Source organism: Dermacentor silvarum, chromosome 3 (assembly GCF_013339745.2).
Source record: "Dermacentor silvarum isolate Dsil-2018 chromosome 3, BIME_Dsil_1.4, whole genome shotgun sequence".
In the NCBI taxonomy this organism is placed as follows: Eukaryota; Metazoa; Arthropoda; class Arachnida; order Ixodida; family Ixodidae; genus Dermacentor; species Dermacentor silvarum.
Window position 1 is genome coordinate 86316143 of NC_051156.1, and position 16832 is coordinate 86332974.

The following is a 16832-nucleotide window of genomic DNA, read 5'->3' on the forward strand; positions in this document are numbered from 1 at the left end:
CGCTGATTTGACTCGGTGACGATTCAGTTACGTGCTTTGTCTTGCGCGTTGTATTAGTGTGTCAGTTACGTGCTTCGTCTTTCGCGTTGTGCTAGCGTGTGCAGCGTAGTGCAGCTTCCATATGCACGACGGTTGCTCATGGTCATCGACGTTGGTAGTCGTGATGGAGGAGACGTGCCACCAGGGCGTCAGCGTGGGTGCATCAACGCCTAAGGGCGCTTTAGCCACAAAACACCAATAGACATTATATATCAATGTGCAATAAACATTACACTACTTCTGTGAAGACACGTTTCACTTTCGTGTTCTATACCGATTCCTATATAAGAGGGATCAACCACATTTTTTTCCCTCAGGTCTCGGGCGGTAAACTGTGCGGGTCGAACCGGAAACCGGTTCAGGCTCAATGTCTGCGATAAACCGCAGAGCTGCCGTGCGGCAGCTTGCTTTTTACGTGTTCTCTGTTATAGACAGCCACCTTCGTTGCGTTTCCTCCGCGCTAATTCTCGAGATACTTCTTTGTTAAGCAGAGAAACGGCGGAAGATTTCCACCAATGAGAGAGCACATACTCTTCGCCGTGTCCCGTTTAGCGTACTCTCTTTCCTTATGCGAAGAACACAAAACTACCAGTTTAGGTCTTATTGCATTCAGTTCGTGTAGACAGTCGGACTGGAGACGAACCGAGTCGCCGGGTTTCTGGTGCAGCACGGCGCCAACGTATGAGCCATCGCTGTAGACGAGAGGAAATGAGGCGCTTTTTTTTTTTTTTTCTGGAAGGGTGATGTCCACATTAAACGGACCTGCGAAAAACGCAGTTGTTTGCTAATGGCAATATGGTCGAGCTTGCTCCAACAATTTTTTGGCAGTGCGCTGATCTCACCAAAATACCTCAAAGCTATATTGCAGTTAAAATGTATATAGCCTACTATCGCTGTAATTCAGGAGTAAAGTTTGGATTTGGCTCTTATAGATATGTAACACAGTAATTGGCTCGTTTTGATTGAACCATTTTATTTGAGCTTGCATTGGCTACCCCCCCCCCCCCCCCAAAAGAAAAAGGAGACTAAATATCAGTGCATGAGCAATATCGCAATACTTTGGGACAAACTTAACATCAGCCAATCTGTCTTCGTCTGTTGCATCCTCTGTTTGGGATCACTTCTTCTTCTACGAATAGACCGCGGTCCCCAATCTCTTCATTGCCGTCGTCTTTCATTTGAAATGTACCGTCTTTGACCAAAAACACGATAACAAGGCAACTAGCGCACGTGAAACACATTGCATGCGGCCATGTTGGTTGTTTTGGTCAGGAGGCGTTCACTCAGCACTGGTTTAATGGGTCTGGCTCACTTTGGTTCAAGCAAGTGCAGCACTTGGCTCATTTTTTATTTGAAATTGTTTTTTAGAGTCCACGTTACAATCAGGAATTGACTTGTTTTGATTACAATTATTACTAAAATAAAGGACACCTAGGTGTACTTTACGCTTCCGTCAAATTTAGCCTGGTTTCGGTTTCTGGATTTGTCACTTTAAAAAAAAAAAAACTTTAAATGGCTTCCATCCGACACCATTTCACTGACTCCATGCAGTGAATAGAAAGCTAGGGCTCGTGTCAGTAACGAAAGCCGGCTGCGTTTCCAGAGAGAGAGAGAGTAAAACATTTAAAGCAAAGCTTTCTTCGCCAAGGCCCTCCACGATTTGACGTGTTGTCGTCGTCTAAGGCTGTCTCTCCGAGTAGGAGCTCTCACTACACTCTGGACACTGGACGCGTAGGCGTATGCACGACTGAGAGCGTTTTCAGCACTTTTGCCAAGCTCGCTATCTTCGCACAGTACAATGGAACTCTTTCAGCAGTCTGCTTCAACGTGTGCGGTATCGAGTCATGCGAAACGTCGCGAATGTAGCAGTAATCACCGAAAGTGATCGCTCTAGAATACGTCGCCCCTGAATAGGACTTATCGTGGCTCTGCAAAATAATTTATACCATTATAAGTGTATAAGGGTATTAATATGTTTATAAATCACACCCATACACTCAAAAAGGGTGTACGGGTGTGAGTTTAAGATAGATATACACTCTTATTCACTTTTGAAGGCGTAAATTATTTTACAGTGTACGCCACCGTGGCTGTTGACCTTTACGGGACGCGTTCTTCGACGAAATCTGCTGCTTATTTCGTATCGTGATGCGCTGTTTTGTGCTCCGTGCTTATGAAGGCTTCTTTCTTTTTTTAACAGTGATTCCCACAGTGCGCGGGGGGTTCATGATCTTTCTATCTGGGCACTCGTTCCAGGAATAACAGAGAGGGATGATCAGGGGGTAAGAAGAGCTGAATTATGTGTGGGACAGAGCACGGGAGTCCTTTGTTTACACCCCCTTTTTCGCGAGCCGGCGTTGGCGACGACGACCCGCAGGGGAGATGCATGCCATCAAGAGCGTTGACAAAGTCCGCCATCTTGTCGGCTGTGGTTGGCTGAGAGGGCCGCTACGTTCTCTCTGATTGGCTCAAAGTGCCTCCGTTAGAGAATCTGACAATATGGCGAAATTTGACGATGCCCAGAATGGTAACCGTGGTCTCGAAGAGTCCGCAATCCGGCGGCTGTCCTCGTAGTCCTGCTGCGCTAGAAATACTTCCGCGAAGCTTCCGTTCAGTCAGCGTAGCGCGGAGGTCGACGAGTGGCGCCACTATATTTCTTGCGGACCTCTTTCGTGATTGGCTAACGTGACTCCTATAGCTTTTGGTGCACCGCGCCGAGTCTGTGAGACGGAGCTAACGGAGTGCATGTGTGCAAGCAGACAAGCTGCAGGCGGGCCGCCACGCCGCGCGCTGCTCCCGTACTGCAGCCGCCGGGGTGCCGAAGTTGTGCCCCGCGCGCAAGTGGCTCGCGGGAATGCGCTGTACCAGGCAAGGGCGCGGAGCGGGGCCGTTCCGGGCAGAGAAAAAAAAGCGAGCCCGCGGTTGGCGGCCCCATTAATCCAGCCCCCGCCGCCAGCGACTGCGGTATATAGATGAGCTGCCGCTCGAAACGCGGAGAGTGCTGCAGCGTGCACGTTTACGGAGAAGGAAGACGGCGCGCGTCTTCTTCCGCGCAGCTTGGCAAAGGCTGCTGTGGCGAAGCGTGCGTATGCAGCATAGCAGCGAGACCGTCAGTTCTCGCGGCAAGCCTCGCATGTGGCCGGCCCTCCTTCGAATGTGCGTGTGTATTATATGTATATGTATACCGGGACGCGCCCTTAAGCTACGCCTATCGACAAAGTGCACATGCTGCCGCATCACTGTTACTTGCGTGCAGCGCTATTTGAGCCGACCCGACCGTCTCAGCGTGGCATGTATGGTTCCTCATTTTTTGCGACATGTTAATTTTTGGCGCCATGTTTTGCGCCACCTATTATTAAACTCTGTGATGCGACACCAGCCATACGCACAACGCCATCGGTTCCCTGGGGAACTGCGTGGATGTATAGGAATGGTCTCGTTCCAGTGACACGAGACAAGGTGCGCACTACACTGAGAGCCCTACGCCAAGCGCGTTGGCGTGTCACGCTGATCTGGGTGACGTGTCACGTCGAATCGAATCACGAGTCACATCGAATCGGCCGATAGAACATTTGTGTTTTACCTCTAAGCTGCAGTGCACAAAGTCTGTCTGGCTTCAAGATTTTCATCGTCATTGCGCCTACACGCCCCGATCAGCGGCTTGCGTCGTTCTGCGCGCAACTGAGCCGAACCGAGCCACACAGTTCGTTCCGCAGGCGCGTTCTCCATTGGCCCCTAAGCGCGGCCAAAGCGACCGGCTCCCGTCTGTTGCCTGCACATACACGTGTGTAGCGTATGCGTGCGTGCGTGCACGGTGAAACGTGGAGGAGGGTTCGATCCCCACCCGCTGAGCACGGGCTTCTGGGAGTGGCCCGTCCGCCGATATTGCTCGACCAGTGGAGACCTCGCGCAGCTCCGTGTGTAGTATAGGACCAAGGCGCGTATAGGCACGGTTGTAGAGTCGTGATATATGTATAACGACCGCGGCAGGGCATCGCGCGCATAGTATATGCGCGCAGTGCGTATACCTCCGAGTTCGCGCGGTTTCTCGCTCGCTACTCTTGCTTCCTCTTTCTTTCTGCCTTTTGCCGTGCACGAGCGTGTTATATTGCCTACGTGGCGCGGCGCCGGCTGCGGTCATCTTCGTTCTTGCTTCGTTTTGTTTTCTTGCGTCTACGCGAACTTTGCATACAGTGAACGTTAAGGACCGGCCCATGTTTTTAGAGGGAGCGGCTCTGTAGATTTCTGGCCTGCTGCGAATGGCGCGGCTTTGACACAAGCGGGGGAAAAATAAGGTATGTAGATCGCACGCGCGACCTGCAGGCACTTTTGAGCTAGCCGCCGTGAAAGTGGCCGCCACAATGTGCATGTACCGCCATGTCACTCGCGCGAAGTGCATTCGTGACGAATCTCGTGCTCGCGTGGTGGGCATTTCGTTTAGGGGCCAGTGAAGAACTAACGGTTCGGTTTGCACCCGTATAGCTCAGTGGCGTTGCGCTGCTGACCGGCACGAGGTCGCGGGTTCGTTCCCGGCTGCGGCAGCATTCTGATGGAGGCGGAACGTAAGAATGCTCGTGCATTGGTTGCACGTTAAAGAGCCCCGATAGTCAAAATGAATCCAGTCTAATACAGCTTGCCTCGTAATCCATTCGCGATTTTGGCTCGTAGATCCTCGAGGGGGAAAAAAAAAGGAGCCTGAGTACTGCGCTGCAGCTTAATCCTCCACAGTTGGTGCTGTTGCTTAATTGCACGTCTGAGCAGACATGCACGCGTGGGTCGACGGCATGCGCGGAACGTACCTGCGAATGTCTAAAGTTTAAGGAGACAGCGTGCATGATGTGTAGGTGCACGCGTAGAGCTGAAAATGTCGAGGTAATGCAAATGCTGGAATGTGAAGCATTGTCAGCGAACGATCGACAGAATCGTGGTACGCATATACGTCTGTAGCGGTCTAGAAGTAACAATGATAAAAACGAGAAAAACACATTTATACTACGGGAAGGTTATTTCACTGGAAACTTCAGCTATTCCTCCATTTAATCCTTTTGTTTCTGTTTACGCTGAAAGATGGAGTTCTTTGATTTTAACGGACTTCTTAAATTTTGGCAGAAATACTGGCAGCGAAGTTGATTTTCTTTTTCTTTTTTTAGTGCTATTCACAATTGACAGTTGTGTGCAGCTTCTCACCACCCACATAAATTTGGGCAGACAGTCCTCATATGCGCAAACCAAGTGTCGTCATTTCTGGAAAGAAAAAAAAAAAACAAGAACAGTACAGCCAGTCAGCGTAACTTAGACTATGGCTGTATTATACGGGTAGGCAGGGTTTCGAACGGCATTTTCTTTCGAGGTTGGTTCGCATTCGGATTCGCGCTTTTTTCTCCGATTCAAGTTCAGCTGCGCAGTGAAAGTTGTAATGGTTCGAACCGGTTCGGAGCTTTGTGAACCGGTTCATTCGGGTTCAAACGGTTTCGAAGCAAAAATAAGGATTCGCGTGTTACCGGTCTGTTAGCCAGCCCCATATGATTATGAACAAATATATAACATTTTAACAAAGGGACGCACCCGTCTAAAAAAAAATGCAAACAGTATGAAAAACTATGATTTGTGTAAAGAAATCCACTCGCGATAACTTTTTAGTCAGTGCAGCACCTCTTAGTTCTGCTCAGAAATAGAAACTGAGCGAACTCAATACATGTCGTGTGACATTTATAGCGGGAAGAGTCGAGAGCTTGATGACAAATAGAATTACATTTCTCGTTCCTTAATGGTACATGTTCCACCACCGCTTTCTGCAGAGCCGTGTCTCGCAAGCAACAAGAGATACCGCCTAAACGCTGCAAGAGCTGTAGAGACAGCCCTACGATTACATAAAGGCGCGATGGCGCGCTTATTAATAGCCGATCACCGCGAAACGAAATCCGACTCTCGTTTTTGCTGTTTAGAGCGAAGCTTTCTTTTGCCTGCTTCACGCGGTTTTGAATTTCCCGTCTGCTTCTGCGCGCAGTGTATGGCTGAGAAAGAAAGAAAAGGGGGGGGGAGCTTTTTAATTAAAACCGTAGAGGTTTAGGAGATGCTTCGTTCTGTATATAGCACGTGGACAGAGAACGTATACTGTCAGTCTTTTTAATTAAAACCGTAGAGGTTTAGGAGATGCTTCGTTCTGTATATAGCACGTGGACAGAGAACGTATACTGTCAGTGAGCGCACCTATGTTCTGCGTAATAAAACAGTAAACCGTGAGACCTGTACTTTTAACGTCGGCTCATGGGTATCTTTAATAGAACATGGCATTATATTCAGCGACGTCTTAGATTTTTGTAAATTTCTTATGTTTGCGCTGTATCCGGAATAGGTATGTGGCACTGCGACACAAGGGGTGGGTAGTAGAATGCTCAAATGTAATTAGGTGCCTGTCGTATACCCTTCGGCGCCCATACACCTCTCATCAGCATTGTACTCTCGGCAAACACCGTACATCGCGTCTTTGTCACATCGCTGCATCTACGCCAGCATGACACCGAGCACTCGTCTGATTTGGTGTTCGCTTTTTGGCATCGCTTGTCAACGGCGTATTAATAACCCTTTTCGCGGAGCAGTTTGCTCTAGAGGAACGAGATGGCGCCTTCGGCGGCACGCCAATTCATGCTGCAAAATAAGTAACGATAAAGGAAAGACGTGTGTGGTAGTTAGCTGCAAAAATAATGTTTCGCATATTAAGGAATGGAGTCAACCTGTGGCGCCGCTGCCACACAAGGACTGCCTGTGTTGCCGGCCCTTCGCGATGAACGGCTTTCCTCGAGGATAAAAACATGTCGCAGTTTCGCCCGAAAGGCGAAGCATCAATTGCGATAGCAAATTAGTAGAGAGCTATTCGGAGTAGGGATAGTAGTTTTATCGGCTGCATAAACTTGGACACATTCGCTTACTAACTGAATTAACAAGCGTGGTGTCAGCGCGCACAAGCAAACATGAATAGATCACACTGAAGGACCGCAGACAACGACTGTCAAAACGCTGGCAGCAAGCGCAGCCGCCGCAGCGGCCGAAGGTTCGTGCGTTCTATCGCTTCAACAGAAACTGAGCGCCGAATGCACAGCATACAAAGGTCAGAGCCGTGTGGAGATAAGAGATGGTGCGGGCGACCGCCGGTGCGGGCGACCGCTACAGTCGGGCAAAGTACGAGCGCGGTTGTTGGCAGAGTGGAAGCTGCGCCCCCCCCCCTCCCTCCCGCGCTGCCTTCCCGCTTTCTTGCTTTCGCGTGGGAGATTGAGTGGCCAGTTCTCCTTGCGCCCGGTTGCAAGATACGCCTTTGGTGCCGCAACAGAGCGTCGCGCCGCCTCCCTCCCTCCCATACCCCGACACCCTGCCAGGTGGTTGGGTTAATTCTCGGTACGTGTGTTGGTGCCGGGTGTCTTGTGCTTTATCATGTGTTCTATGTAGCGGGAATATCTGTACTTGTATAATCTGTCACAACGGCATCGAAGCGTTTGACGTATTCAAGAACTGTCGAAGCAGTGTAGTAACTTGTGTCCATGCCTGTATCTTGTTGGTCTATTTTGTAAATTACGGCGCAGGTTGGTATTTCTCACCAGTAATGTTACTTGATAGGACGGATTTTCCGTATTACGGATTGTCCGTTTTCTAACTACGGAAATAGAAGAGGCAACATTTTGCCGCAGGTTTCTGCGTAATCCGAGGAAATGTTTTTACAATATGCGGCAACCTTATGTGCAAAAACCTTGGCAGAGAGAAAATTGCTAAAGGTGTTATTGTATTGTGTAACTCGAAAGATAGGGAAACAGACTCCTCGATAACGGTTAGCAATCGAGGTTCTGCTTAGATGGCTTTTTTGTTTTTTTCAGGCTGTCAATAAACGCTTCATGTATGTGACATGGTTAATGCACCTTTCCAATTTAATGTGGCATGGTCGCACAGTTTGAAAGCCACGGGCACCTGTATACGTCCGCTTCTAATAACACCGCGTATGTGTCTTGTTGAATTTGAAGACGCTCAGTGGTGAAACCGTAGCGAATTAGGGCTGTAATGAAGTATTTTTTTTTCGTTTCTATACAAAGTTGCGTATTCGTTATAGCGTGATGTTATCAGGTGGCTTCCTTTCTTTTTTTTTTTTTTTTTGAGACAGTAAACGTGCATGCAAGCGGAAGCAACTGGAGCCGTATCCCCGAGAAATATTGAAACTTTCCTGGGACACAGGCAAAATTAGAATAGCATTAGGAGAGAGATAAAAAATATATATAAGAGGACCGCGGCACTCATCCGCAAACGACTGCACTGTGATGTACACGCGTTGCGGTTCGCTGTGACAGCTACACTCGGCCTCCCCATTTGTCTTCACTTATTTGTTTGGCGCACCATGTGCGGCCAGGCATCGTTGACGTAAAATGCAAGCTGGGACGGAGTCGCTGGCTAGAAGGGAGGGAGGTGAAGCGGGGTTTGGGGAGGGCAGGGAAGTAGCTTAGCCGCCGGTCTATAGCTCAGTTAGAAACACGACCCGCGACCAGGGACGCGAACGGCATCTTGTTAGCACTTGGCTAAACACGCCGCGTTTCGCGATGTCTCGCCGTCCCACCCACAGTTCGCTGTCCCGCCTTGGGCACGACATCCAGCGAGACGGAAAGCTCGGGGTGGCCCCGCGCGGAGGTCGCGACGGGAAAAGGCGGGGCTCCATTCTTCGACGTGCGCGTCTGGGCGTGCGTGTCTGGCTCGTAGTCGTCGGCGATTCTCGGAAGTGTTGGAAGAGGTGATGCCTCTTTACCGTTCCCGCTGCTTCCGTTGCCGTGTCTGGGTTTGCGTTTTTGCTGGTGAAAACAGCGCTTACTGCTGAGTGACGGGGGTCTTTATGAAGCTGCCCGTCTACTTCCAGCCGGGATCGCGGACACGGGTCATTTGTCGCGCCGTACGAAGGGGGGGAGGGGGGGGGGGGGGGGTCGACGTTCGCGCGCTCGCATTCTTGGGGGGCTCCCGAACTCTCTCGGTCGTAGGGCCTCCAGCTGTATGTGACGCAGCGCGCGACCTCGTGTCCCTGTCTGTGAGCCAAGTCGGTGCTAGAACACCCCTGTGTTTTGGTCTACTTCCGGTTGTTCGTGTCTAAGCATTTTTTGCTTTCGGGGCAGCTGCAATGGGGCACCGTGGACAAGTTGGGACCGTTTTCATTTTTGCTTTTCCTGAAGACATTTTTTTTTTTTTTTTTTTGTACCGGACGGCTGCAGCACGGACGCTTTACTTTTTGTGACTCAACTGCATGACGTGCTTGCTTCGGAACGAAATTTGTCTGAGTTTTATTTCCACGCGTGAGCCACGTTGGTGTGTGCATTTTTTAAAAGCTTCTTGCGTTTGTGTTGCTTGATTGATTGCCGAATTCAGCGGATGTCTTGCATTATTTCGCTACTGTTTTTGTGTCACCACGTGATGCGTCCCCACCACGCGCCTTGCGTTCGGGGCTCGTATTCACAGAGCCCTTCGTACGTAATCAATGCGTAGCGCTGTTACGTAGGTTCATGAGAACGACCACCAGCCAGCAGTGCTATCGAATGAGGTTATAGCCAAACCGTCAGCAAGCACATCTTTCAAAAGAAAAACTTTGCGAACCGGGCCGTAAGTATTTATTGGATTCGAAATAGCGTCCACAAAGCAGTGTACCTTGCAATCCTACATAATTAAACGCCTTTTCAAGGAGACATTTCTATTTGTGTCGAGGGCCGTAAGGCAGTGCTCAACGAGATTCGCTGCCGCCTGTCTTCACGCTGCTCTGGTGCTACAGACGACTGCAGCGCCGTTAGATGTTGTGGATGTGTGGAACACTGTTTATCAACACCCAAGGACTTCTGAAATCTCGCGCGTCTTCCTGCGCACTACCCGATCTCGGAGGCTATCTGCTTTACGGTCTTCCAATGGCGTCTGCGCCTACAAATGATCTATACCGTCCCGTTCTGCGTGTTCAACCCCTGGCGCGCGTCCTCTTTCGCAGGTCCTTCGAGCAAACGCCTCAAGAAGTCCGACCTGATGGCCACGCTGGACGCTTCCGGTCAGCAGCCAGATGCCGACTGGAACCTCTAGCTTCACCCGAAGGCCTCCTTCCGCTGTACACAACTGTACAAACTGACGCGAACAGGTGGGTGAAACTTCGCGTTGTCCATTCGCGATGACCTGCCTGGGTCAGCATTGCGGCTGACAGCATTTGAGCGCCTTAGCGTAGCGTTCTTGGGGGCCTGGGTGCGTTTGAACGCACCATTCTGAAGCCGCGCGTGCACAGGTCACATGTATACACCTTGGGCGGTAATGATACCAATGTAGCGATAGATTCGTGTTGAACTGCAGTAGGAAGGTTGAACCTGGCGTGTACGCTCATTACCATTGCGCTCGTACCGAGAGGCGGCGACGTCTTGTGGTGCTGTATTGATGTAGAACGCGTTAAAGGGGCTCTGAAACGCTTTAACGAATCATAGAATGACACCACTCTTAAATTACACCGCCTCACGAATCTCCTGCCCGAAAATGTTTTCGAATCCCTCAAGCGCAAGCGAAATTAGACGTAGTTATCGGATCGATCAGTGGCTTTCTGTCTTTCTATTCCGCTAGCGCGCTGAAAGCTACAAATGGGAGATGGCAGCGGGGCGCAAAGTAGCAATGCCCCGCTGGCCCCGGCCAACGGTGTAATGCGAAACGGCTCGTGGCGGCACCCCGTGGCGGCCGCGGTACTTACTCTGCACTTTCCACACCGGAGGTCACGTGCATCTGTCTTGTTTAGACCGGCAGTGCAAATATGAAATAGTTTTTCTGTCTTTTTGACATCGCTGACATATATATTTCCTTTATTTAACGTGAATGAGTAATAATTATATCGCCGACAATGTTCTCGTAATCACGAAATCAGCCAATAGCTGTGGTGGATCGAGCTGCTTGCGATGACGCTGCATGACGACATTGCGGAAGCGGTGGTTCATCGCTTTGGACACGAGATTTTAATTTCCGTGCTGGATGGAGTGCAATGATATTTGGCTCACGTGTTCACAAGAGCCTTGACAGATCGGCAACGTTTTCTTACTGTGTTCAAAAAGTGCTTCAGTGCCCCTTTAAATTTAATGCTTTTGTTTTATCATGCCAAACGTGAAATCGTAGCCTAGGTAAAATGACATCGCGGCCTGTAAGTGTACCGAGCTGTCGCCTCGTTCGTGCCGCAGTGAGTCCTGTGCTGCGTTTTTCGTCGTGCCGAACGTAGGACATCGAAGCTGGTCGTTCCTGCCTTTTCGATCACATTGCAGTTTCCGACTGCAGCGCGTTAGCAACGACGCTGACATTCGGTTTGACATGTAATGTAGTCAGGGGAATCAGGTGGGCTGTATTGTATCCAACACAAAGGGGAATGAAGACCGTTCAGTCATTAAAAAGTTTGGAGGACGCCTAAGCTTCGACTTTTAAGAGTGAAACGCGATAGCATTCAAAAATTACTGATAGCTTGTCATGCTTCCCGGCAACTGCAGCTTTCTTTTTTTTTTTTTTTTCTCCACCTTCGCCTCGGCGCGCCGCTGCCGCGGAGGCGCGAAGGCGAGCGCCATCTGGATGGTGTTATTGCAAGGAACAGAGCGGTGCGCTCCGCTCTATGAATGGTAGAAGCCCTGGAAAAGGGTTTGTGTTTGAGTTTCCGCGTAACGGAATTACGTTTTCTCGTATATTCAAATTACAATCCGACACTGTCATGTCTGTAGTTTGTGGTTAAGTCGTAATATACGATTTTTCTGATGCATTTTACTTTGAAAAATTCTATGAGTTCACTAACGTCTCTGTGCCACGCGAGGGCCTGCGTGGTTCGCAATGATTTTTCGCTCACAAGACGGTCGGCGACACCGGATTTTTTGCGACACGGGGCCCTTAGCAAAAGAAACCGCAGTCTGTGTCTAGTACTTTGCTTTCATCGAAACCACCATTAACTTTCTGATGCTTCGTACAGTTTGACGAGCCTCCTGACGGCAGCCAGCTAAACGAAACCCGACGTCATCCGACGCCGCCCTCCCTCCCTCAACTTCAGAACTTGAGTCGGCAATGACGCGCGGATAGTGTGGCAGTTTGCGTATGGCTTCTACGTACGAATCTTTGCAGGCACGTCTAACTGTTCCTGTCCCTCTGTGAATTAATGGGCCCCTTATCAGGCGCCATCGGGAATTTCGGTTGTAACTCGCGGACGTGTCTTTATTGCAAGTTGCTTTCGTGTTGGTTCATTATAAGAGGAGGTAGGAGAAATTAAAATGTCCTGTTGCTATGATGCCAGTAGGCGAGCTTCACTGCCAACATAGACATTCTCCCACTTTGCCTCGAGCAGCGTCCGCAAGCGGCATTCCTTCCCTGCCTTCCCTTGATGTATCCGAACTTGGTAAGGGGTTCTTTAAAGTGTAGGGCGCCGAAAACACCTGCAATTGAAGGACGCAGGCTCTCACCAAACTAGATTTGTGAAACCATTTTGGTGATTGATTGATTGATTTTTAGTATACCGCTTGATGAAACTAGATTGGTGAAACTAGATTTCTGCCGGCCATGCTGCAGCATAGGTGACAGTCACCTCAGCCGTGCTGGAACGCTAGAACAGTGCTTGCGTTTTAGCGCTGCCGTGGCCGTAGCCAGAGCGGTAGTGTTCTGGTAGGGTGGCTATATCCGCTACCGGCGCGAGTGACTCGCGCGCACGTTAGCTCTCCTGCTGAGGAGCGGTGTGCGTACCACAGCGCGGTGCATACAAGCGTCTGAGCAGGACGGACAGTAGACGTCAAGCTGAATCCCCGCATTCGTAAACGCGCCTGTAGCCCCTGCTTTACTTGGTCAGAAACTTTGGGGACGCTTAAGCTTGGCCTTTAAGAGTGGAACGCAAAAGCTTCTAACGTTTCCCGGCAACTGCAGCTTACGGAAATGTTTACCGGGAAATGCTTGTGGCGAACGCTATGCACGACTGCGAGCTTTATGGTAGAAACTCTTGCGTGGGCCGATATCGTGGAACCGCCGTGGCGAGAAAGTTGCATCATTTTAGTTGTATCAGGTTTCTGTTATCGTTTCGCACTTTTTGATGTATCACTCTGAGAAGATTTAACGTGAAAGGCATGCGCGTTCGGTGTTTTGTTCCATGACATTTGTTTTTGGTCTGTCATTCTCAAAATTCCGTCGTATAGCTTTGCCAAGAACGTAAGACAAGGTATGAGCAACTTTAGTGATAGACTGGTTTGGCAATATAACCTGCATATACCGCATGCCATGTAGCAAGGCGTGGCATATACATGCACCTAAATATAATTTTCTCTAGCGGGCAACGGGGTCCTTAACGCTGTCGCGTTAAAATAGCGCCTGGCGTCAACGCGCCAAACGAAACGCCATAAGTGTCTTGGGCACGTTAACGCCAGGCGTCATCTAGATCAAGTCGAGCATGAGCTTCAAGTTAGGCGCGTTTCTGAATGCGGGTGTAATTGTTTCATCTCGTGCTCCTTCGATGTGCGACGCCTGTAAGGTCGGCGTTCATCAAGCCTGTCGTCATTGTGGCATGCCCGGTAGCGGCCAGGGCCCGACACCTCCTAGAACCGTCTTTGTTGCTGCTTTGTTGCCAGGGCGCTTTTTGCTGCAGCAGTTATCAAGCGTGCGGTGTCGCGCCGTGTTGAATCCGCCAAAGGGAGAGAGATGGATAGCATTTTGGTTATTGCAGGCGCTATAATGCTTCGCTTTCCACTGTGTTCTATCATGGCGCTCACTGCAGCCCCCTTCGAAGTTCTGGTGCAGTGGATGCGTGCGCGTTTCTTTTAGGGGCGAAGTACCTTAGGGCCGAGCCTTGTCCCTCGTCGTCGTCCGTTGTCCGTAGCTCTGGTTTTCATGGCGTCCGCTAGGGCTATATAAGCGCTGTATATACTGTACACATGTACAGTATATATATATATATATATATATATATATATATATATATATATATATATACGGGGGATTCACGGTTACCCGAATGATCCCCCGTTGCTTCGCCCACTCATCATCATTCAGTGCGTGGATATGCGGTGTTTTTTAACAGCGAAACTGTTCTAGCTAACCTTCAAAAGTGGCGCCTGCTGTCGCAAAACCTCGCCGAGCTATGACGTCACTGCGTTGCCTAGCAACCACCTCGTGGAGCGAGGTGGTTGCTAGGCAACGCCTTGCTCGCCTCCTCTCCGTGCCGTGCACATGTTGCCTTGTCATGGGACGTTAAGGAGAGCGAAGGAGAACATGCTTGGGAGAGGGAAAGAGAAAATGAGAGCGAGATAGAGAAAGAAAGAAATTGTAGCAGCACCAACGAGGCGTCGCGCAGAGCTGCTGCCGACGCCGCCCACGTTCCCCGTTTCCCGCGTTCGCGCCGGGGAAATGCGAGTGGCGTCGGCAGCAGCTCGGCAGGTTTCGACTAGCCACGCCCCGGCAAGTATGGAGGCACAGCTTGACCATGACGTCACCGGGGAGATAAAGCTCGGAGCCGCCGCGACGGCGGCAGAACTCTCGCTGACTCTGTGGCGAGTACATGTAGCCTTGACATTGGACGACCAAAGAAGATACGGGCATCCGAACAAGCAGCTCATCTTGAAGCGCGCCGCGCGGCCAAGCAAGAATCTGCGTGTCGACGGCGAGCCGATTCGGCATACCGTGGCTAGCAGCGCTTAGCATTTCGTAGCAAAACTTTGCCAGACCTACTAAAACCTGGAAGAAGCTAGGTCGATCACCGGCTCCGCTGTTTACTCCAGCCTTGCACCACTAGTGCAAGCTGCTCACTTTTTTTACAGCGAAGCTGTCTAAGGCTAGGGTTTTGTGCATTTTTCGGGTCCGTCAACAGATCTGCGTGTGTAAAGACTCAGCTCTCGAATTTGATGTAAAATCGCTTCATTCTGTGCAAAAGCTTATACGTCTCATCACTAACATATGCATTTCCAGTAGATTAGTTATCAACAGGCACCATTCTCAAGATCAGTAGACTCTCAAGCACTAGATAATAAGGGTTTCACAAAGATTTGCCGCTGTGCGACCCGCGTCGGCCATGTGTACGCTCGCACCGCCGTCTCTTCGTTGTCGTTCCAAGCGCTTGCGTCCATAGTTTCCTTCCGCTCTCCCGGCGTGGCGGTCCCGTCGTGCGTCTCTAGTTTCCTCCGGCTTCCCGAGGTGGCGGTAGTGTTCCACGCGAATGTATGCGGCCGATCAAGACCGCCGATCAAAATAAAAGTGCGTGTGCGTGTGTCTTTCTTTGGAATGACCGCCATCGCAGCCCAAGGGAAATAAAATTTGCTCATACCTTTAATCCAAATTCGGTGTCTTCTCTATGTCGTGTGCTAAACTGCTTCGCTGGTAATCCACCTTCACAGCAGTGGAATGACGCATGATTTTTTTTTGTTCTCTCGTAATTTTTTCTCTATATTGTGTTATATAATAAACCGTAGTAACATGCCAAATCCATCTATCGGATATCCTCCCTACCTAAATCATTACAATTTCTCTCACCGGCGTGCACTATTTTCACATACTGATTGATACATATTATTTCCTTGTGATGCATTCTTGGAATACACAAATTATGTGCACGGTGGGTAAACTATGTGGTGTGAATAAAACAAGCTGGTAGTGTGTGTTCCGGAGGTTATTGCCTTAGGCTAGTGGACTGACATAACGCAGCTCCAACATTCTGAACAGTTTATCCCACAGGATCCCAATTATATATTTTTGTTCACTACTGAACCTTTAAAATGGGCACCAGCGCGCTCCCGGCGAGGTGCTCGGCCAATACGGACCTCAACGCTTGGTGGTTGTTCATCGGAAGTCCGACACCTGGTAACGCTCGGAAAGGACACCTACCAGATGGGAAATTCCTATATGGCCGCGTTTCGAAATGAGAGCGCCTATAAGTATACCGAGCACCGGGCCCATTCGATATACCCGTTGGTTCCCGGCGGTACCGGGATTCGAACCCAAGTAACCTCCCGCATACGAGGCGGATGCTCAACAATTTCGCCACCGCTGCAGTTGCTGTCACTTTCAATGTGTCCCTTTAGGGCGCACCTGCTTTTTTTTTTTTTTTTTTTCACGCTGTATTTAGCGGTGTGGATGTTGTCGTCTTTGTTTTGGTTGCGTGGTATTTGTCTGAACGAAACAGTTGTGTTACGGAGTTTATTAAGAATGTTACTACATCTCATTATTTTTTAATCGGAGTATATTTAAGATTATTGGATAGTTGGCCCTCAAGAGGAGTAGTTTCCAAGTTAGTTTCGCTTAATGGAAGTAAACAAAAAAGAACACTTGTTTTCCTTTTGTCATAGCAAAAACGGTTCAAATCTTCTTTTGTTGTTTTCTTTTTAAATCTGCAGGACTTCCTGGCAAAGATGCCTGGCCGCTGTGCGTGGACTGCGTGTGTCCGCTCGTATGTCACTGAGTGATCATTTGCTGCCACGTATCGGTGTCATCGACGCTGCTGGAGCTCGAGTCAAGATGCCCTTGTGCGACGCATATTGCGCTCCGTTCCATGGCTGCCCCAGCTTATCTACTCTTCATTTGTGCGGAGGCACCGGCCAACAGCAATGAAGAAAATAAACCAACGGGCATTGGGAACTTGAAGCCTTCGCAGGCTCCTGCTAGTGAGGCGCTAAGTGTGTGTGTGTCCGTTTGTACACGTGGAGGAAGAACTGCCTAGGGCTCCAGCACAACGCAAGCACGCGATTACTTTCGCGCCAGCAGAGCCTGCGTCATCATCATGATATCGGTGCGCGCACAGTCGGGCACGTCATCTGACCGCTGGAGCTGTT

General features: G+C 49.9%; 1 protein-coding gene across 1 annotated transcript in view; it reads left to right on the plus strand.

The window, feature by feature from the left end:
- LOC119445560 (probable RNA-binding protein 19) overlaps positions 1-16621 on the plus strand; it is a 183450-nt gene extending 166829 nt beyond the window's left edge. The window contains exons 27-28 of the transcript XR_007465952.1: positions 10031-10174; positions 16398-16621. The gene's annotated coding sequence lies outside the window, so the exon portion shown is untranslated. The remainder of the gene's footprint in view (positions 1-10030; positions 10175-16397) is intronic.
- Positions 16622-16832: the final 211 nt, after the last annotated feature.